At 35.9% G+C, this 22,367-nt stretch overlaps 1 pseudogene; it reads right to left on the bottom strand.

Moving 5' to 3' along the window:
- Positions 1-1,214: 1,214 nt before the first annotated feature.
- LOC124528554 (heterogeneous nuclear ribonucleoprotein A1-like) lies at positions 1,215-2,019 on the bottom strand (annotated as a pseudogene).
- Between the last annotated feature and the right edge of the window lie 20,348 nt (positions 2,020-22,367).

The following is a 22,367-nucleotide window of genomic DNA, read 5'->3' on the forward strand; positions in this document are numbered from 1 at the left end:
CTTTAATAAATCTCTTACTAAATCTCTTTAAACACATCTAGAAATCAAACACTTAGAGATAACATGTAATAGTACTTTGCTGAATAATGTCTTTTTTAAAAAGTCTGGGTAAGGATTTTAAGAGCTTCAGTATAATAATTAAAGTAATTATATGCATGAATTAAAATGTACTAGTATTCACAAATATAATATGTTGAAATGTTAGTTTACTGATTTAAACTAACTGAATCTACTTTCAATTGTTAGCCATTTTAGCAGCCTGTAAAAGTTTAAAAAGCAATTTTAATAAAAAAAGTATCACTATTTGTTATTTAATTCACAAAATTTTCAAAGCTTGAAATATTGTCCACTTCATTTATTGTGTGGAAAGGGTAGAAGAAACGCTTTTCTCTGTTTTGAATCTCTGAAGTTCCTTTATGTTCAGCCTGCAGTCGTGGAGTCTTTATTTAAAAATCTAAAAATTTAAAAATGCATGATCATGAGTAAATAAATAGATACAATTAGCTGGTACAAATTGATAAAGATAATAATTTATGATATATTCAATGAATCATAGAAAGTTTTCATTTTTTCCCAGTCTATAATTTTATCTGATACCATAATTCAATTCCGATACATTGCATAGGATGTACCAACAATCATGTTGATAAACAAATAATCTCCAGGACTTCCTTGGGTGACCTTTTTGATGGTAAAAGTCACAACACATTAACTGACACTTCAACTACACCAAGGTTTGTGGAGACAGTGGCTTCTGTGCCCAAGTGGGTTGCAAATAAATTTCAAATGAAACCTGGCATGACCCTGAAGGAATTCTAACCTTACACTGTTGTGATAGTTTACCAAGATGGCTTCAGAGTAGAGTAACTTTACACAGCACATTAAAAAAAAAGTGTATACACACACACACACACACACACACACACACTTAGCAATCAACAGCATGGGTGGGTGCAAAAAAAATTCTACACTAAAACCTTTGTTGGAATGTTCTACACTTCCCACAGAATAGAAAATGAAATAACCTTTTATACAATGAATCACAGTGACACTCCTCGAGTTTTTTGCCCATACACATTGTCTAAAACATGTCTTCTTTGTAACAGCTAGGCCCTGGCAGCACTGTGCTTGGCTGAGTTCACAGATCTGTTGTAACCTGTAGCTTCCCTGTCACTTCCCTGGCACTTCTTTCCTGCTAAGCCTTGTTTCCTGGCAGTAATTAAAACCTTCTGCTACTGCCATAGCTACTGCTGCTGCTGGAACTGCCATAGCCACCTTGGTTTCGTGGTTTGGCAAAATATTGGCCTCCACCACCACAGGGACCAGAGCTTCTCCCTCCAAAATTTCCTCCTTTCAATGGGTCCAAAATTCGAAGTTTGTTGTGATTACCAAAATTGTTATGGCTTCTGCCACCTCCAAAGTTACTTCCATCATTACCAAATCCATTATGGTCATCCCTACTGCCACCAAAGCCACCTTGTCCACCAAAACTGAAGTTTCCTCCATGACCAAAGTTGTCATTCACATCAAAAACACCTCCATGACCTATCATCAAAGTTTCTAGAACCGCTTTGACCTCTTCAGCTGGATGAAGCACTGGCCATATCTTGCTTAGATAGAGCTCTCCTTACTTCACTGTTGCAGCCATTCACAGTATGGTATTTTTGAATGACAGCCTTGTCTATGGAGTCACGGTCATCAAATGTTACAAAAGCAAAGCCTCTCTTTTTGACACTGCCTCAGTCAGTCATGATTTCAATCACTTCAATTTTCTCATATTTTTCAAAATCATCTCTTAGATGTTCTTCAGTGTCTTCTCTAATGCCACCAACAAAAGTCTTTTTCACAGTTAAGTGGGCACCAGGTCTTTGAGAATCTTCTCTCGAGACAGCCCTCTTTGGTTCTACAATTCTTCCACCCACCTTCTGTGGCCTTGCATTCATGGCTGCATCCATCTCCTCCGCAGTGACACATCACAAACCCAAAGTCTCTGAGCCGCTTGCTGTTTGGATCTCTCATTTTACCACATCATCCATAAGACTTCCCCATTGCTCAAAATGGCCCCCCCAGACTCTCATTCATTGTTTCAAAGTTCAAACCTCCAATGAAGAACTTCTGCAACTGTTCAGGCTCTTTAGGAGACTCTGACTTAGTCATGACAGCAGTGGGAGGAGACACTTTAACAATGCTTACTCTGCAGCGTCCGTGGGCAGAAAGCAAATCATAGAAAGTTTTTAAAGTGAACTTCAAGACTATGAAGATGGAACGTCTGATGCCAAGATTCTAATGGGTCAGATATTGGTGTTGATAGTGTTTAAAACTTTGAAGGCCGAATTTGAGCATTTTGAGAAAAGAAAGACTTTGAAAGTTTGCAACATAGCTGTACGGCAACATATTCCTAAAAAGTCTGAAAAATCTATATTATTCACTTATTCACTTTCCTCCAAATATCTGCTAAATACAAACATTTCCTCGGCAATATTTCAACATGTGCTAAAATCACCTGTGGCTATAAAACTCTTTACTGCATAAGCCTTCCAAGCTGGGACATTATCTAATTTAGAATATCATTCTTTATCTTTGCCTTCCTGAAATTGTGATTCATTGTCTAGCACTCTGCAAATTAAATGGAATAAGCTAAATCATTCAGTTTCTCCATTTTCTTCCAGCCTAACAATTTTCAATTTCTTTCAACACATTTCATGTGGTACTTTTTTGAGTCCCTCGATCTTCCAGCTATCTGTTTCTGGAAAAGATCATCATATCAACTTTCGTGTTACAGTATGTTACCCCAAACTGCAGGTATGACCTGACCTGACAAGAATAAGATCATCCTTTTTTTTTATGAAAAACATTTCGTTATGTAAAACAAACATTAGTGTAGGCTGCAGTGGCATGTTTACTAGGCACTAAGGGACAAGAAATATAGTTTGAACATTACCAATTATTTCTAAAAAGTAGAGTGACACAAAATATGAACTAATAATATGAACTAATCAGATAAGGCAGAGGTCCTCTCATTTTTTTCTTCTTTAAGATTTTATTTTTTAGAGCAGTTTTAGGTTCATGGTAAAATTGAGAGGAAGGTACAGAGATTTCTCATATGCCCACCCACATACATGCACAGTCTCCCCCATTATCAATATCCCCCAGCAGAGTACATTTGTTACAACTGATGAGCCTACACTGACACATCATAATCATCCAAAGCTCATAGTTTACACGGGGTTCATTCTTTTTTTGTTCTTTAATGTCTTTTTAAATTTTTTTTTTGAGAGAGAGAGAGAGAGCATGAGTAGGGGAGAGGCAGAGAGAGGGATACACAGAATCTGAAGCAGGCTCCAGGCTCTGAGCTGTCAGCACAGAGCCCAAAGTGGGGCTGGAAACCATGAACCATGAGATCATGACCTTAGCTGAAGTCAGACACTTAACTGACTGAACCACCCAGTCGCCCCTCATTGGCTTCATTCTTAATGTTGTATATCCTATGGGTTTAGACAAATGTATTATGACAGGCACTCAGTCATAATAGCTTTTATGTGTACATATATTTTATGTCTATTATAAACTATTAATAATACTAAAAATTTTATTTCTTTTAAAAATATTCTTGTTGAATATTAACTTTCACTCAAGTATATAATTGAGGGGTGCCTGGGTGTCTCAGTCAGTTGAGTCTCCCACTCTTGATTTTGGCTCAGATCATGATCTCACAGTTCGTGGATTCCAGCCCCCCATTGGGCTTTGCTCTAACAGAGTGGAGCCTGCTTGGGATTCTCTCTTTCTCTCTCTCTCTCTGCTTCCCCTCCCCACTCCCGTTTGTGTGCACATACGCGTGCACACACTCTCTCTCTTTCAAAATGAATAAATACTTTTAAAAAAGAATATAATAATTGAAATATCACTTTCATATTCAATAAAATATTTGATCCTTTTAACACATTGTTGGAAACATAGGAAGGACATTGTCTTTGACCAAGAAAGAAATTTTTGTTAATAAATGTGAGGATACTGATTTCAAGTCTTAGGCCTCCAAACCACATTGCCTCCCCAGAAGGGCCATTAACTACAAAGGCTTTACTTCTCTTGAGTGGTCAGTTTATTTGAAATAAAACCAACATCACCAAATTTGCATGCCATACGGTCACCATATTTCCTTTTAGAATTTCTTCTCAGTTCATCAGTTAATCTGAGGTCACAGGATATTACCTTCCTAAAGCTTTTAGAGCATACCTATTAGATATATCATTAGATATCATTTTTTAGAAAAAAATTTAAGTTCTCTGAATAAGAAATGTATTTGGATGCAAAACTGTATGAAAGTGAAGTTTATTTGTTTTGTTTGTTTTAAAATGTGTACTTTTTATTCCCAACTATCAAAAGCCAAAGATGTTTGGTATTTTTTCTTTCTCCTATCTCTGCCATAAATGCCACTTTCCTATATGAGAAGAGGAAGAGAATATATTTAGAAGTGTCTCTGTGTATCCTTTGTTTTATATTCAAGTTGCCTTGAGAACTCATCTATTAGGTCTGCTATTAGAATCACAAGTCTGAAAAGACACAATTGTGTTCAATATTAGGATTAACCTTGCACTAATACTAGGCTGGAAATCAAAAATGTTCTCTAGTAATCATATAGTTTTTTAATTTCATCACTTTTGCAAAGCCCCTTTCTACCTTGTGATTCCAAATGTGAAAGGTCAAGATGGGCCATATCCTCCCACCAGTGATGATGCTTTTGCTACATCTTCATTGAGTACTTCCAACCTTTAGCAAACATTTGACAAGATTAAAACACAAGATTTTTCCTTTGATCTTTCATACATGTTCAAGCCAATGTGAGCTCTGACTTTGTTCAGAATTATTTCCTCACTTTATTCAAAACTTTTCAATGATTCACGTATCCCACAAACAAACTCAGAATTCCTTAGTCTCACATGTGAAGTTTTGACTATCAGTACAGAAACTGCTTTCTCATTTTTATTTCCAACCACAAGAGCCCTATTCATTGGGCACACTGAATCGCGCTCCATTTTCCAAACATACTTTCCACTTTGCTATCTTTGAGCCTTTGTTTGTGTCATTCCTTCTATGAGGGATGGAATTCCCTCCCTCTTCTCTTCCAGTCAATATCCTACCTTGACCTTGCTTGGAATGCTACCATGGATCTTGAAGTGTGTGTTGATGTTTGAGAATTTGGGAAATATGTCACTTGGAGAAAGTCTGAGTTTTTGACTTGTATTGCCGGCTGGCAACAAGGGTGCATTTCCTAACTTGCCAACAAGATAGTTTAGACTGAATTTTTTTTCATTTTAAAAATGACACAGTTTCATCTGAAAGAAGGGCTCAATAGAAGTGGAAAATAATGGGGAAATATTGTTTTATTTTAAGCATAATTTGTCACTCTCACATCATCCCATCTTTAAAACTTTGCTGGATTGATTAGCAGGTGAAATCACAAATTTGTTGAAACATTCCACTTTCCTTCTGGAAAATCCAGTTCTGTGAGTAGTTTCAGCAAGTATTTACAATTCCCACTGGAACGTGGAGACAATCCTTCTTTAATGTTGCCACTCATCATCATCAACTTCATATTTATGAACAACATTTTTACCATGGATATCATTTCATTTTCATTTTAATGAAATTAAAATGAACTTTACAATTTAATTTTAATTCAACAAATTGAACTTTACAAATAAAGTGTGCATTAAAAATGAGCCATCTAATGAACTGAATAGAAGACCAGATGCCTGGAGGCCCTTAAGTCACCAGAGTATTGGAATCAAGATGCATTTCATGGGGCACATATTTACCACATGTTACTGTAAAGTCCATTGAGTATTGAAAATGACAAATTTTGTCTGGTTTTACTTAGTGCTCATATCACACTGATTAATGGTCTAAAAACAAAAGATACATGGTGAAAGTTTAAGCGGGAAAAACATGACACTACAGCAGCCCAAAAGTTCTTACCAGTTGGGTCACTATTGATGCTTCTTTAGTCTTCAACACTTGAAAATACTCATCAGTATCAGTTGGTATTTTACACTGTTCTAAGTGCCACACTAATGGCCACATAATTATATTATGACATAGATACTATAGTATTAAAGATATAAGTTAGAGGTTTCTCATTTATTCCTGGTTAGCTTTGGACTTGGTTTACTAATACCAAATTATTATTATAAATTCTGTTGACTTTATGAATGGTTTAACAACCATTCATTTTGTAGAATAATCAATCAGGTGTTTAGAGCTATAAAGTATAAATAAATTTCCAAATGATGTACAGAGTGAGCTAGATTTGTAACAAACAAAAATGCCTTCTAACACATGATTGTTCTATTTATGTAGTACATTTGTAAGTGTCATTTATTAGGGTCAAAGCAGTTTATTATGGTTTACAAATCTTCAGAAACCATGAATGGTATGAGTGTTGACATGCGAAAGCTTGGATGCATTCTAGCATTGTGTATATTTAAGTGTGATTACTATTTAACCGCACTGTAAAAATAATGCAAATGCCTTGCAATCTCCTTTCCCCTTTTTGCTTAAAATATTTCATATTTCAAAGCCTACCTTTTTAATTCTTAACTACTAGCACATACTTGTTTCAACAAGGCCTAGCATATTCTTGCAATTTAACAATTAAACTTTCAGTGGTGTCAACCTTTTGTCTTATTGCTTTTTTTGTCCTATTCATTACATTTTTTGTTTGTTTTATAGAGCATTTTTGTAATTGTGTGCTTTTTAATAACTTTTTTACAGTAATATACAAAACCTTTAATAAGTGATAAGGTAAGAGCCTTAACCAGTCACTCTGTATTCATTAACTAGTCCCCAGAAGCCATAGCCATTTCAATCATTGCCATTAAAAGCCAATATAGTTGACCAGGTATGTTCTGGTTGCATATCATCTATATCACCCATGTTCTGAAGTGGATGCTCTATTTGTATTTGGGTGTCTAGAAACAGAATGATAATAGACTAAGTCCCCTAATGTTTCTCAAAGAATATAAACTTTTTTTTTTTTTTTGGAACCAAAGTGTAAAGGAATCACTTGGTGATTTATTGTCTACTTCTCATTCATTTATTAATTCAGATGGATTTTCAGGCTCAACTGCATTATAAAGATAGCATGTATAATTTGGAAGACATCATTTTCCATTTTCCATCAGCTTGTGCCCTGTTTATAGTCTTCCATTGTCTGGCCTATGAATGTACTGTCATATGATGACTCAGACTACGTGGATGGAACTGGAAGGTATTATGCTAAGTGAAATTAGTCAGAGAAAGACAAAAATCATATGACTTCACTCATATGAGGACTTTAAGAGAAAAAACAGACAAACATAAGGGAAGGGAAACAAAAATAGTATAAAAACAGGGAAGGGGACAAAACATAAGAGACTCATAAACACGGAGAACAAACTGAGGGTTGCTGGAGGGGTTGTGGGAGGGGGGATGGGCTAAATGGGTAAGGGGCACTAAGGAATCTACTCCTGAAATCATTGTTGCACTATATACTGACTACTTTGGATGTAAATTTAAAAAAAAGAGTCAGAAAATCAGGGTCCCAGACCCAGCTTAGCTACTAACAAACATTGCATTCTCAAGATTAATCATGTCTTTTGGACCTCTGTTTCCTTTCTTGCAAAACCTAGGATTTCAAATTACCTATCTGTAAATATTCAAGTGACTTTAATTCTTTGATTGAAAATATGTTTGAAATAAAGGCAGATATTTCTAGATGTGACGTACAGACTTTGTTCCACTATGAAAAAAGAAACATTCATTTTTAATGCTAGTTTAGTCATGTGCTGAAATCTCAAGACTTCAATTGACTTCAAGCTCATATTCAGCAAATCCTGTGCTCACTGGAGATTATAAGCCTTACCTTTTCCTTGCTGTTTAGCTATTAACGTTTCTGTTCTACCAGACAGTAAAAGGCAGTGGAATAATCCAAGACACACTGAGCAGTTGTAAAGAATTTCTCTTCATTTCTCTCAACAGAATTTTAACTTCATTTTTCATTTGATCATTTACCTTGTGTTGATTTGAAGTTTTTCCCACCACTGAAAATATAATCATCTAAGTATATATATATATATAATATTAATAATTTTCCAAGAGACATTCCTGAGGAAACAAATATTTGAAAATAATTTAGTATATTATACTAAATTAATTACATGAAAATAATCCTACAAATTACTTAAGTTTTACCTGATCATTTGTTTGCATCTGGTCATTTGTGTAGGCTAGAAAGGTGTTACTGAGCACTTTGGGGCAGAGTTCTCCAACTCAATTTTGAAAACTAGACTAATTTGGAGAACCTTGAAAAAAATACCAATAGCTGGGCTCTACCTCATAACACTTGGCTAAGAATTTCTTCTTTTTTTTAAATTAAAATTTTTTTAATATTTTTTTTTGAGAGACACAGGGAGACAAAGTGAGAGTGGGGGAGGGGCAGAGAGTGAGGGAGACACAGGATCGGAGGCAGCCTCCAGTCTCTGAGCTGTCAGTACAGCCCCACCTGGGGCTTGAACCCACAGACCGTGAGATCATGCCCTGAGCCGAAGTCTGACACTCAACCGATTGAGCCACCCAGGCACCCCATCTTCCTTTTTTTTTCTTTTTTCTATTTGAGAGAAAGTGAGAGAGCACAGAGGAGAGGGGAAGAGGTAGAGAAAGAAAGAATCTTAAGCAGACTCCAAATGGGGTTTGATCCCATGACTCTGGGATCAAGATCTGAGCCAAAATCAAGAATGAGATGTTCAAGGACACCTGGGTGGCTCATTTGGTTGAATGTCTGATTTCGGCTCAGGTCATAATCTCCCGGTTTGTGGGTTCGAGCCCTGTGGTGCGCTCTGTGCTGACAGCTCAGAGCCTTGAGCCTGCTTCAGATTCTGTGTCTCCCTCTCTCTGCCCCTCCCCTGCTCCTGCTCTGTCTCTCAATAATAAATTTAAAAAAAAAATTTATAAGAATGAGATGTTCAACTGACTGAGCCACCCAGTGGTCCCCAGAAATTCTTGAAACATTACATTAGGGATAACAATGTATATGTAAAATAAAAATGCCATTTATTTGAACTACTACATGATGGAGACATTAAAGCAGTCATTCCCAAACCATACACCATGTATTAGAATCATCTGGGAAATCTTTAGAAACTGTTGATACCTGCATTGCTTCCCACATATTCTGATTTAATAAGTTTGAGGTTCAGCATTGGCACTGGGTTTTTAAAACCATTTAATACTCCTGTGAAACAAAGTCCAGAAACCACCGCATTGATAGAATGCTTTTTTTATATCAATATGTTTTGCTATTTTATAATAATTACATATTAAAAGTGTGAAAGTATAAAACATAAACTATTCAGATGGGCATCTTGGTGGCTCAGTCGGTTGAGTGTCTGACTTCAGCTTAGGTCATGATCTCACTGTTCACGAGTTTGAGCCCCACATAGGCTCACTGCTGTCAGTGCAGAGTCCACTTGGGATCCTCTGTCTCCCTCTCTCTGCCCCTCCCCTTCTTGTGCTCTCTCAAAAATGAATAAACATTAAATAAATATTAAAAAATAAAAATAAAACAGAACTATTCAGAGATCTCTGAAAAGAAGCAGAAATAGAAGATATTCAGAATGGAGTATTCCAGGTTTAGGAGACTCAAGTATTGCTCCAGATATGGTGCACAAAATACCATTTCTCCATAAATCTATTTTTTCAATATATATGGCATTGTGTTTTGTGTGTGTGTGTGTGTGTGTGTGTGTGTGTGTTTTACCTTTTCAACACATTTGTGATGTAAATTATTCATAAAATTGGAAATATTGGGAGCTGTCAATGTTAAAAACAGACATACTGCCTAATTTTTATTGCCAATTCATCTGGATTATTATTTTCACTTGCTTGATTTGAAATTTTAAGGATAGATTCAGATTAGCTAATGCCAATGGATGTTCCTTTTCAAAAAATGTGTTGGCTTATTTTTTTTAACAATTCCAATGCTATTCAGTAATGGACAAAACAGATTCTTTTCATTGGTCCTCTCCGTTGGTAATTTTCAATAGGTAGATAGCATAAAGTCTTGCTATGTATTTTTGGAATTGTTTTGGAAGACTATCTGCACTTTGGGAGGTTTTATTTTATGTTTTGATTTATTTTGTTTAGGAGAATCTATATTGGGCATGCAAAAAAATGTAGTTATTTGTGTGAACTACATTCCTCTTGGTGAAATTAGATCTCTATTATTGACATTAAAACTAAATCTTTCCAGTGATTAAGCAGGGTGGATGAAATTGGGAAAGCAGCGATCATTAGATAATCATTGAAGATTGCCTGTAAAATTGCTTGGGCAAAGAGACACTTCAGTGTCACTTGGCAGTGGGCATGGCTGAGAATACATATCAAAAAAGCACAGGCATGTCATCAGTAAAACAGACACTAAGGAGGGTGTGGATCTTTAATACCATTGATACTTTGAAAATAACAATGTTTTCCTAATATTAGTAAGAACCTAAATGCCATCTCTGATGTCTTAGGAGGCTGTAATGATTTATTTTTGGTATGGTCTATAGACTAGAAAGCAGAGTAAGAGTTATAAATTTATAAACTGAAGGAAGATGGCAGCCTCTGTAAGAGCCTGGTACCTTGTCCCTTACCACTCCCCACTGCTCACCTAATCATGGCTGATTATTAGAGCCTGAAGGAAATATCATATATGAGATTCGCTGCAGATAGCTGAGACCTTTAAAATAAATCTTGGTAGATAGCACATAGAAAAGCCCCAAGTACTTTAAAAGTCTTATACTGCCAATGGAATCTGAAACAAAGTTGATGAATACAAGCATTATACTAATATTATGTGGGAGGAAGGGAGTGATTTGATCTGTGTGACAATGTATTTGGAGCATGGATGAGGTGCTACTCTTGTGGATTTGTGGTGACTAGCTCTTAGTAGAAATGGAAACATTGGAGGAGAATTATATTTGTCGGCTGAGAATAACCTATACATTTGTACCTGAGAGTAGAGTAGCCTCAACACAACTTCCTAAACTAATAACCTTAAACCTCTGAAGAAGAAACTCTCATTCTAGTTTCTACCATTTCTCCATTCAATGCTAGCCGCAAGACAACAATAAGTTTACCTCCATGTTGAGAGGTTTCAAACATACTAACATGAGTTTGCAGAGAAATTTATGGTCCATGGAAGCTCTTAGTTCATTTGTCCTGCTATGAAGTATTTCACTGATTGAAATATAATCGTATACCACAATTTATCCTTTTTGTGTGTGCACTTAGTTTTTTGGTTTTGTTTTGTTTTGTTTTGTTTTGTTTTGTTTTTTGGCTATTACAAAGAATGCTACTATTAATGTCCTCATATAGGTCTCCTTGTGTTTCTGTGAAAGAGTTTCTTTCAGGCAAATTCTTAGAAATGGAATGGCTGGAATATATATTATGCATATATTCATCTATACTAGATATTTATAAATTGCATTTCAAAGTGGTGGTACCAATTTTAACTTCAACTAGCAGTTTGTGAGAGTTTACATTGTTTCATATCCTTTCTGCTATTTTATTGCCAGACTTTTCAATGTTTGCCCCTATATGGCTGTGGTTTTAATTTTCGTTTCTTTGATTACTAGATTAGATAGTTGAGCTTTCTTTGTGTGTCATAATTTTTATTGCTTATTTGTCTCTCCATCCTCCCAAAGGTTTATATATATTTTCCCTGACAATATTCCTGTGTATGTAACCTAAAATAAACAGAAAATCATATAGGCTTCATGTGATTGTGCCTTCTAATTGCCTTTAAAATCCCACTGTTCCCTACTTCTTATATCTCTGTCTAAGTCTCCTTTATAAACTGAATGTAGCCATGAGTTCTGATCAATGAAATATAAGCTGACATGTTAAATGGAACTTCCAGAATGTTTACTTAAACAGTAAGGGCTTTTCTCTTAGTTTCTAGTCAATATGCAATAACTAGTAATAGACTAGCTTTCCAAACATAGACAACTAGAAAATTGAATTAAATAACTAAGCATCTGTTTGTAGATATTAGATAAGAGGCACCATAGAATTATAACCCCAGAAAGAATGAAAAGAAGGAAAGTCCAACAATCGTCCCAGCTTTCTATCTGAGAGTACTATCTAGATATTAGTGTGGAAAGGAAAAATTCAGAGATCAGCTATCTCACTGAGCTGAGAAAATAGAAATTGTTGGTATCTGAAATTTGTAGAGCATAATTCTAGAGAGGAGTGAAATATAAAAAAAAATAACTTCAGAAACCTGCATGGAGTTTTCTTTGAGTCATTGGCTGAATATTAAATTTCATAGGGTGATACACCACAACAACAGGCAAAAAACAATTACTGGGGATTGTAAAGGGAACAACTTAGAAATAAAAGGCTATTTAGCAATTGAAAGCTGCAGACTTCCAATACATAAGAAAATTGATAAATCTCAAAACCATTACATGAAAAAGAAATCAGATACAAAATAATACATACTGTATGATTTCATTTGTATGAAATTCTAGAATAGTCAATACCATCCTATACGAATAAAAATTAGATCAGCATTTGTTTTGAACTGGGCTTCAAGTAGCTAAGTGGTGTGGCATGAGAGAACTCTTTGGAGTGATGGAAATGTTTGAAATTTTGTAGTAGTGCTCACACAGATAAATTCATTGACCTGAAAACTTAAAATAGGTGCATTTTATTTTATGAAATTTATACCTTAATAAGGTTGATTTCATAAAAGAAAAAAGTTACATTTTCATCTCCTTTTTCAACTTGTTTCTTGGAATGATAATTTGATAACTGGAGCTACACTGGACAAGGGCAAGATCTGTCTCCTAGGGGATAACTAGAGAAATGCATGAAAGACTTCCAGTCTCTGAAATGATACGTACTCATGGTAGGTGTACATGAGTCATGTATATCTAGATGAGATATACACATCTAGACAGAGAGATCACTGGACTTTTCATCTCCCATTTCTTTTACATGGGAGAAAAACGAACATCTACTGTTTTAAGCTATTATTTTTCTGTACTATATTCCTTGAAGCTAAGCCTGACTGTAAATAATACATACTGCTTATGGGCAGAAAGAGTATTTGACTTAAGAAAATTAAACCCATGTTTTAATTTACTACCTACAATGCTAGAATCTAAATGAGCAAAAGTTATAGACCTCAGTGAAGAAAAACAGTGCAATAGTGCAAGCAGTCTACACCCAGAGTAGTCCCATTTTGGAGCTGAAGAAAGATTTTGTTAACATAGAAGGACTCAGAATGGATGTCACCTCTGTCCCCTACATGAGGAAAATCATTAGGAAACTATTCTAATTAAACTAAATCAGGAAAAATTTCCAATATAGAAAAGACAAAGATCATACTAAATAATGATGAACAATAAATCTAGAAAAAATCATAGATTGATGTATATGAATGTAATCATAATAGTACAACTGAAGATTTGTAAAATGTGTTAAATAAAGATCTCACACATGCGCGCGCACACACACACACACACACACACACTAAAGGGAAGAAACACTAACTTAGACTAAAAGTCCTAAAGTTTTTGCAATTAAACATCATTGGGAAAATCAAAGCCATATAAAAGTTTCATCTCAATGGTGAAAAGAGAAGAAAGTAAGTAAATCAGCCTCATAAAGAAGGATATTCTTTACATTTAATGGTAGAAAAATACAGACTTAATATTCCTTTAAAGATAGAATGATAAATAGTAGTCAAATAGAGGTACATGATGGAACTTATAAATTAGTGAGGATGTAATTAAAAAGAAACTTGCTCAATCAAATATATTTTTTTAAAAATCTAATTAAAAATTTGTAGAAGATATTGAGCTAATGGGAAAATTATAATGAATATGAATAAGTTCATTTTCTTAACAAAAAGCAAATACTTCAAAATATCTAGCTAGGGTTTGTAAAAGAAAGGTGGCCAAATTGTAGTCTTTATAGATGGGATATGCACAGCTAGAAAGAGAGATCACTTAATTGTACATTGATTAGGCTATTTCTATGAATTTCTGAATTAATCCTTAAGACTAAAATATCCTCACTTTTCATTTTGAATTTAAAATTCTACTTGCTTATCTTCATTCTTATATATCCTCCTCAGACTACTATTTTATATGTCTATTTTAATATTTCTCTATTGTGGTTAAGAGACATTTCTGTCTACAGATTGTAACCTCCTGAAAGAAGGCATTATATATTATAATAACTCAATAAATATTCTATTACTAAGAAAGCTTATCTCTGTCCTTATTATAAACCCTTTGTGTAATTGCTTTTGTCATATTTCCATCATTCAGAGGGCTTAACATCATGTTTTGCTAAAAAGAATGTGACCTCAGAGATTGTTGAATAAAATAGAACTTAATATATAGAACATTTTCACCTATAGAAAAGTGTGTTGAGAAACATAAACTAGAAAATGAGACAACAAAAGGGTCAACAAAAATAGCATGCATATAAAGTTCTAAACCTCACCTTCTTATTTCATAGGCAGGTCTTTTTGTTTGTTTGTTTAAAGATTTTTTTTGTTTTTAAGTAATCTCTACACCAAAGTGGGGCTCAAAATCACAACCCTGAGATCAAGAGTCACAGGCTCCACTGATTGAGCCAATCGGGTGCCCCAGCTCTTTTGTTTTTAATTAACAAAACAAATATGTTTTGTTAAAGACACAAAAAAAATATGTTCTCTCTTATTTGGCCACATATTTAGCAAAATTCACTCTCTTTTTCCAGCTCACAGTAGATTTAGGGCAGCATAGTACAAACGTGCTAATGGATGAGAGATTTTAAAAGTAGTTACCAGGTACACATGCAGTGAAAAAAAACTGTTCATTGCATAAATGTGAGAGAAAAGAAAAAGAAAATTATACAAAACAGATTTAAGAATCATAGAGGCAAAATGTCTTAGAAGTCTAATAGTCCCTTTGGACATCTTTCCATTGAAGTACAAACAATAAGAACATATTTTTTTTTTTAATTTTTTTTTCCAACGTTTATTTTTATTTTTGGGACAGAGAGAGACAGAGCATGAACGGGGGAGGGGCAGAGAGAGAGGGAGACACAGAATCGGAAACAGGCTCCAGGCTCTGAGCCATCAGCCCAGAGCCTGACGCGGGGCTCAAACTCACGGACCGCGAGATCGTGACCTGGCTGAAGTCGGACGCTTAACCGACTGCGCCACCCAGGCGCCCCAAGAACATATTTTTAATGATGACATTGATACTTTAAAGTGTACAAAGTGTTCCACAATCCATTTGTTGTAGAGAGCATGTAATGCATGCAGTTTTTAAATGCTTCTATTAAATACAAAAAGGAAGAAAGTTGATTGATTATATTATTCACCTAGATGAACACCTCATTCTATAGCAAAACCCAAATGATGCTTCATTTTATTTTATGTTCTTTTAAATATGGATGATTTGTATTTATTTCCTCTCATTCTTTGAACATCACTGAAAAATAGGTAAAGAAATGATTTCTATTGCATAGGTGATGATATATAAGTTTGCAAACAACATAGATTCCCACACAACTAATTTGGATAATAATCTTGAAAAAAATATAACTCTAAATATTTTGCCCTCATCCATCAAAGAGTTTTGATCTATTTTTCACCTACTTGTAGTTAAGAAAGTTGAGGCTTTGCAACTTCATGAGAACCCTCATGTTACCCTGACTGCTTTGAACATTATCAAGAACCATTTTTTTGTGAGGGAGAAGCAAATGGCACAATGTTACCAGCCCTGGACCAAGATCATGAATTCTTAAACCACTTAACAAAAAATTGCAATGTCAATGTCAACTCAGCCCATCTCAAATATCTCCTCCCAGCCACTTCAATATAAAATTGATCATCACTGATCATCAGCAGCACCTCAAAAATTCATTGGCATGTTTACTTTTATTTTTAAATTATGTTTTATTTAATTTACTCTGTTGTTACAGGTGCACAATTATGAATCACTGGAATTCACAACTCAGTTGAGTGTGATGTGGAGAACAAAGGCAAGAGAAAAAAATATATATATATATTTCCTTACAATCTATTGCCCACTGGTAAGTCCTTGAGACGTTGGTAAGTGCCTAGTCCTTCCTCTAGGAACTCAACTGCCTCCATGTTAATAGTTTGCTAAAGGCAAAGGCAATTTCAACATTAGCCCGGCCTCCAGAATCCTGTTCCCTCGGAAACTTCCTTTATCTCTACTCCCCAAGCTATGTTAGCCATCATCTTCCAAACATATGGTCCACTGATATATATCCGAAGGGTCTCATGACTGACGTTTTACTAGACAGTAGTAAATGACCTTATCCTAACAACAGCTAGCCCCTCAAGGTCCCGGAAACCTTGCTTCCAAATTCCATAGAGACTTATGCTATCCCTAACTCCCTCCCAACTTGAAAGTATATAATAGGCCACTCCTCACACAACCCAGGGCAGCTCTCTGTGCCTATGGGTCCTGTCCCTATGCTTTAATAAAATCACCCTTTTTGCATGGAAGATGGCTCAAGAATTATTTCTTAAACATTGGTTCTGAACCCCAACATTTTTCACATCAAGTGCAGCAGTTCTTCCAGAGAATATGCTTTATTTGAGCTGTAATACAGGCTAGGACATCCTTAAACCTCCCTGTAGGACTAGAGAGAAATAATGGAGTAGTGAATAGAGGTAAAGAATATACCCAAGTGGGCAGATACAGCTTATGTCTTGCAAAGGTTGAATGGTCTGGACTTTTTTCAATACCCCCCATGTATTACTCCCCCATGTAATGGTATTCTCAAAACAGGTTCTTCAAACGTCAGAGAGGGAGAGGTGGACCAATAGCCTAGAGCATGGAAAAGCATGTAAGACATTTGTAAGACTGCCCGAAATATATTTTGATTGCATTTACTGACGTATTTATAAAACTTAGTGTTTTTCTCCCCACATGGTACATTGTTTAGTGAATCTGTCTGCAAAAATAGATATGTCTTCACCTGCTAATCTCCAAAGTAAATATGATCAAATTAAAGCTCAAAAGATGCCTTCGTGGATACTACCTAACAGCAGAGTTGGTTTAGATATTTATTTAAATGGCCATTGCCAAAAGGTGAAAAGTAACACTGAAACTATTCTCATTAGATTGAAAGTTATCAAAACCCACTGAAGAATTATTTCTCTTAAAATGTGTTTGCTCCTTTCTTCTTAATGCCTTCTGGAATGGTGCAAAATACAAACTAGATCTCAGAAAGATTTTTGTGTAGGTGGATTAATTTGATTGCATAATAATTTCCTGATGTGATGGCTTACTCTTGTGGTCATTACATAAATACTGTTTGAGAGTGATGAGTGAGGACTTACTGGGGTCATATTTTGATCCTACCCAAAGTGGAAGCAAACATTGGGCCTTCTGTTACCAACTTGGTAAAAATGTTGGAAGTTTTTTTTTTTCACAAAGCGTCACACATGGTTGAAGTAGAGTAGAGGTAAAAGTAATTTTCTAAATAAGGATATGATCCAGGTGCCCACATCAGAAACTTCAGGACTGACTAAGGACTAGTCAATCTTGGCAAAATTTTGCAAGTGACTCAGATGCACTGCCATGATTGAGGACTACTCTGGGATGAAGTCTGTTCAAGATTAAAGTGGAAAGGAACATAATACTTAATGAGAGTTGAATGGGTTATTTCACTCATTCATGTTTGCTCTACAACATATCTAAAATGTGTACTATCAAAGGAGCATGGGCTCCACTAATATTAGGTAAAGCAAGAATATTCTTCCACAGAGGCATTGTATGGTTCTTTTTGTATTTCCTTCCTGTTCATATTTATGTCTAGCTCTGAGCATTTACTTCTAAATTTTAATTATCATTGGTCAGTCTGATAAATACATTTTCTGAAGAAAATGTATTAAAATGTTCCCTAGTAAACTGTCACCCAATGTTGTATGGTTTGGGATGCTCTATTTACATTATGAAAGCAATAAATTAAAAAAAACAGCAACAATGACAAAAATATAGAATTGGAATTTGGAATAAAGCCTTACTACAGCACTTAGAGACTTGCTATATAAATCATTTTCCACTTGTTTTTAGTGAAATCACAAGTGTTCAGATCCAGTATCATTGGTTAATTGTAGCACACATGTTCAAGATGCTAATTATGTTTGCATTTATAATAATGCTTCTTAATAGCATGGAATTACTCAGAAGAAATAAACTGATCACACAGGAATACAGTTGCTTCCTTAAACATCTTTCAAATGAGATTTTTTAAGATCATACTGTACAGCAATTATTTAGTAGTAATACTCACATGTACACATCATTTTATTAGTAGATCATATTTGGAGCATAAAAATAGTTAAAAAATTATGTTCTCATTTTTTATGTGAAATAATAATCTAAATAGTCTCTAATAGTACAACACCATATATCTTCCTAATATATTTCAGTTTATTTTTCAGGTAAATTTACATGCAGTTGTGAGAACAGGAGAGCATGAAAACTTATTTTCCCTGTTCTCATGAGTTTCTCTGCTCAGAATATGCAGGTCATGATTGTGTAGGTTTCAGTCATCAAATTTTTCTCAGGACAGGGCTCCACAAAGATTTCTATTTTGCTGTGAATAAAGCTAATTGTTTTTATGTTTTGGTTACTTGAATTATGTGTAGACAGCTGTCATAAAAAATCAAGTAAACACTTAAAAGTGTTAAGGTAACATAAATCCAAGATTACTATTCAAAGTCATAATACAAGTGTTCCTGATGTGTTTGGTCAAGGGAAGTCTCAACTGTGTGTTTAATAAAGCCTATTTGGCCTTCATTCATGATTTGAACTTGAAGTAACAATTAAGGATTGATACAAACCTTCAAAAACAATGCAATTTAAGAAGATAATGTAATTCTTAACCTTTTTCAGCATTTGAAAATAAATAGTAGTTACAGATTTTTAATTGCAACAAGTGCTAGTAAAACCTGGAACAATGTTAGTTTCTTATACTATAAGCCTAGTTTAAATTAAATGGTACTGGAGGGTATCACAAATAATTGACCTTCAGGGCAAAACAAACAAGCCATTTCCTTTTGATGATAATATTGTAATAATAAAGACAAAATTTCCATGTTAACTCTTCAAAGAAAACCTGTCTTATTATTTCACAGAATTATAGAGACAGAAAAATAATTTTTCCTCTACCCTTCTAGGTTTTTGGCTGAAACCTCCATGTAATAAAAGACGGATTAACTGGAAAAAAACAAACGGAAATTTAGTAACATGTATACTTCCTGTCAGGGAGGAAGACCTTCCTCTGCCCTTTGGTCCTTCTAGCTGGACTTAGAATCAAATTGACATAAGACAGGTTAATAGGAGAAAATCAAATTTAATAGGTATACATACCTGGAATCCACACAGACGTGAAATTAAGTGAGGCAGCATGAACCTTATATGATCCAAGGAAAGGGATAGGGGCCTAAGGACACAAAAGGGAGAAAACTCATTAGCAAGAAAGTGAAAGGAGATGTTTGGGGAAAACAAGATTGCTCTATTATTCAGATGAGTTCCTTCAGTACAGGGGGCCTGTTAATATTTCTCTTCTTGTTGCAGGCTCTCCTTTCCAATGAAAATTTAGGCAGTTATGGGGGTGGCAGAGCACCTTTCCTGCATCTGCTGAGTTTTTGTTACATTTTTTTTTTAAAGAGAGAGTTGGGGGAGGAGCAGAGACAGAATCTTTTTTTTTTTTTTAAGTTTATTTATTTTGAGAGAGAGAAGACTGAGAGCATGGGGGAGGAGCAGTGAGAAAGGGAGAGACAGAGATTGAGAGAGAGAGAGAGAGAGAGAGAGAGAGAATCCCAAGCAGTCCACATTGTCAGTGCAGAGCCTGACATGGGGCTCCATCTCACAAACTTTCAGCTCTTGACCTGAGCCAAAAGTCAGGAGTCAGATGCTTAACTGACTGAGACCCCCCAAGAGCCCTGGTTTTCATTACTTTAAATTTGAAATAATCTTTATGCTAAAGTGGCACATTTTTGGGGTGTCTTCTCCTGCATCCCTTTATTGCTGTATATATGGGAGATACCCAGAGAAGCTGAGTAACTCTTCATAATGTACCGAGCCACCACCTTAAATACTATCTCTAGCTAAAGCCAAAAATAAGATTTTGGGGGATGGGAAGCCAGTTTTGGGACATTTTCAGGCAAAGCACAGTAAACCAGCGTATGACTGTTAAGATTTAGTTTCTCTCTTTTTTTTTTTTAATTTTTTTTTCAACGTTTTTTATTTATTTTTGGGACAGAGAGAGACAGAGCATGAACGGGGGAGGGGCAGAGAGAGAGGGAGACACAGAATCGGAAACAGGCTCCAGGCTCCGAGCCATCAGCCCAGAGCCTGACGCGGGGCTCGAACTCATGGACCGCAAGATCGTGACCTGGCTGAAGTCGGACGCTTAACCGACTGCGCCACCCAGGCGCCCCAAGATTTAGTTTCTACCTTCTCCAATGATAACATTTTCTGGAGATTTAGTCATCCTCTTCTTCCTGGTACAGGGAGAGAGACACTCTCAGAAATGGAGATTTCCCTTCTAAATGTAAATGTCTCTTACAAAAGGGTAATGCAGAGGCCACTTTGAGGCAAACTGGCTTGAGTGATGGAATGTGGAAAGGGCCCACAGGGACCACCTGGCTGAATACAGACAGGCCCAACAGGTGACCCACCTCAAAATATCCATAGGCCTTAACCAATGGGCTACTTATAACTAGGCACAGTTACCAAAAAAGGGAACATTCTAGAAGTGGCTACCTCCTCATCTTTCCCCTTTAAATGAAGCCCCCATCCACTACCTCCTTGCAGACAGCCTTTCCTTTGCAGTCCTGCCTGCTCCTCCGTTGTGGTGTATTCAATAAACTTCTCCTTAGTTCTCCTTAGTCCTTCTCCTTAGTTCTGCCTCAGGGGAATCCTTTCACTACCTGCAGCACCAGCTCCCACAAGACCATCACCCCACATTTAGGGATCCCCATCCAATTGGACAGATCCTCTATTTAGACACCACAGGTAATTTCTGCTTAGTTTTCAGAGCTTCTCCCTATGTCTGCTCTTTCTTAAAAATAATTTGCCTAAAACAATCCTTATGTCAAAGAGGCCTACTTTGGGATGACAAATTGTTTTCCTTAAGAAGAGCTTTCATTCTTGGAGGTACTGGTGTCCTATTATTTTTAGTCATCTTAATTACATTAAAATGATCCTTCCTGCCTATGTCATTTAGTAAATAATAACCTGACAGAGTATAAATTTATGGTGGAAGTCACTTTCAGGCAAACAGGGTTGAGCAATGGAATGTAGACAGGGCCATGGTGACCATCTGGCTGAATACAGACAGGTCCACCAGGCGACCCACCTCAGCATATCCATTGGCCCTAAATGACCAATGGGGTACTTACAACAAGGCACAGTTACCAAAAAAGGGAAAATTCCATAGGTCACCATACTTCTTCATCTTCCCTCCTTAAAAGCAGCCCCTTCTAATCGCTTTCTTACAGACAGCCCCTCCTCTGCTGTCCTGTCTGCTGCTCCCTTGGTGTGTATTCCGTAAACCTCTATCTCCTTTGTTCTGTCCCAGGTGAATTCTTTCACCACCCATGCTACCAACTTCCACTGGATCATCGCCCCATATTTGGTGGTCCCCATCTGATCCAGATACACCCCATTTAGGTACTACATTTATGAAACTGTTAAATTGAAAGAACTCTCATCTCAGCATTTGTAAATGATGTTCCTTAAATTTATTTATATTTCAAAGCATAATGGAACATGTATTTTCAATTTCATGGTTACATAACTATCATGTGTACACACATGAAAACATGTGTGACACTAAAGACACTAAAACTTATAGTCACATATGATTAAGAAATGAATTATCTTGAATTATCTGATAATTCCATTACTTTAATATATATATATATACACACACACATATATATATATATATATATATTAACGCTTATTTACGTTTTGAGAGACAGAGACAGAGTGTGAGTAGGGTAGAGGCAGATAGAGAGGGAGACACAGAACCAAAGCGGGCCCCAGGCTCTGAGCTGTCAGCACAGAGCCCGATGCGGGGCTCAAACTCATGAACCTTGAGATCATGACCTGAGCTGAAGTTGGATGCTTAACCAACTGAGCCACCCAGGCACCCCAAATAATTCCATTACTTTAGATGGTCCTTTTAAAAGTTTGGTCATATAATTTTCCATAGTTTTTTCTAAGTATGTACTACAATAAAATTACATATAGATTATGACAGTTGCTGGAGGAGTAACTGAAGTCAAG

The sequence above is a fragment of the Lynx rufus genome, unplaced genomic scaffold, assembly GCF_022079265.1.
Source record: "Lynx rufus isolate CCGP_SWC_20201006 ecotype Redwood Valley unplaced genomic scaffold, mLynRuf1.p SCAF_6, whole genome shotgun sequence".
NCBI lineage: Eukaryota > Metazoa > Chordata > Mammalia > Carnivora > Felidae > Lynx > Lynx rufus.